Here is a 1924-nt window from a genome sequence, read left to right as displayed (position 1 = left end):
CTTCCCCCAGGGCCCCGTCAGGAGAGCAGGGCTCGGCCTTCAGGAGCACCCCATGGATAGCATGACATGGGAGGGTATGTCACCAGCTCATTAACGTGCTTCAAAGGCAGACAGATGACCCGGGAGGGGGGGGCGGTCTCCTAGAGGCACCGACTCATTTGACCAATGAGAGGCTACTTAGGATGATCCCCTCTTGCCTCAGTATCTCCCACCACCACCGGGGCCTCTGGCAGGGCGCTTCCATCCAATCCTGTTTCAGAGGATGCAGCTCCAGAGACCTCAGAAGACAGAGGCTACAGCTTCACTTTTCACAACTCAGTCATCCAATGAAAGTGTCTTCTTTTGAACTCAGAACCCGAACACTCTTGGCACCTCTGAAATAGCGAGTCCTGGACCTAAACAAAGTTTGAGATTCCTACCCTGGGTTCCATGATACCTGCTTTGGGCTAGGTCCTTTACAAAGCAGTACGATGAAGTTCAGGGTCCCTGGAGTTACCCAGGCTAAGCTCAAAGGTCACCAGGGCCAGCCACCTCCCTGCAGGCCCCATGGAGAAGTCATTAAGCAGAATGTCAGCCTCCTCCCTCTCCTGTGGCTCCAAATAAGTGAGGAGAGAGTGTATGCTGCCCTCCACTCCCCGAAGTCCAGCTGCACTGGAGAAGAGGGACCTGGACATCATGCAGACAGACTCGGAACCAGATCTGAGACTCGAGTTCTTCTCAATTAAAAAAAAAAAAAAAAAAAGTGAAATATGATGATCAGGTGCAAATGATTTTATTTTCTCTCTTGACACAGGGTCTGGTCCTATAGCTGAGGCAGGCCGGGACGTCCAAGGCAGCCCAAGATGGCTTCAAACTTGAAATCCTCCTGCCTGTGTAGGTGTGTGATGTGTGAGTGTATGTATGTATGTGTGATGAGTGAGTATGTATGTATGTATGTATGTATGTATGTATGTATGCATGTATGTATGTATGAATGGGGATGATCAGAGGACCACCTTCAAGTGCCAGTCCTTGCCTGTCACCTTCTTTGACACAGAGTCTCTGTGCTTTTGCATCAGCTGGGCTAGCTGGCTCACAAGCTCCAGGAGATTGTCCTGTTTCTGCCTCCCTCTTTCTTATAGGAAGACGGGGATTTTAGGTGCATGCTTTTATGTGAGAGGCAGATACTAAGCAATATCCCCAGTCCTGGAAATTCTTTCTTGAATTAAAGAACATACACAGAAAAGTGTCTATACACACACAATGATAGAAAAACATCACACACATATTAATAAATATACAATTTGGAGAGTTTCTACAAATTGAACATGCTAATGTAAACAATATGTGTGGTCTGAATGGTGTGTGTGTGTGTGTGTGTGTGTGTGTGTGTGTGTGTGTGTGTGTGCAGAAGCCAGAAGAGGGCATCAGATGCCCTGGAGCTGAAGTTACAGGTGGTTGGGAGTTGGCCAATGTGGGTGCTGGGAACAGAAGTCAGGTCCTCTAGAACACATCACTCTAAACCACTGAGCCATAGCGTGCTCTCTCTCTCTCTCTCTCTCTCTCTCTCTCTCTCTCTCTCTCTCTCTCTCTCTCTCTCCCTCTTTTAAATACAGAACGCTTCACAAATTTGCGTATCATCTTTGCCCAGGGGCCGTGCTAATCTCTGTATTGTTCCGATTTTAGTATACGTGCTGCTGGAGTGAGCGCTGACTGAGCCATCGCTCCAGCCCCCCTTCCAAAGTTTTAAAACTTGACATTTGAGTTTGGAGAACCTGGCAGGTTGTGGAATCTGAGGGAGGTGGACAGAAGCTCATTCCTTCAAGGTTGCTTGCCTTGGGGCACAGTGTCTTGGGGCACAGTCTGTCTTGGGGTACAGTGTCTTGGGTTCCAGCTTGTCTTGGGGCGCAGTCTGTCTTGGGTACAGTGTCTTGGGGCACAGTCT

General features: G+C 48.9%; 1 non-coding gene across 1 annotated transcript; it reads right to left on the bottom strand.

Annotated features, from left to right (window-relative positions):
- Nucleotides 1–1585: 1585 nt before the first annotated feature.
- On the bottom strand, nt 1586–1689 carry LOC114692713. Its single transcript, XR_003734455.1, has one exon. It is a non-coding gene; the product is annotated as a U6 spliceosomal RNA (small nuclear RNA).
- Nucleotides 1690–1924: the final 235 nt, after the last annotated feature.

Source organism: Peromyscus leucopus, chromosome 4 (genome assembly GCF_004664715.2).
Source record: "Peromyscus leucopus breed LL Stock chromosome 4, UCI_PerLeu_2.1, whole genome shotgun sequence".
Lineage (NCBI taxonomy): Eukaryota > Metazoa > Chordata > Mammalia > Rodentia > Cricetidae > Peromyscus > Peromyscus leucopus.
This window is presented reverse-complemented; position numbering and strand designations above follow the sequence as displayed.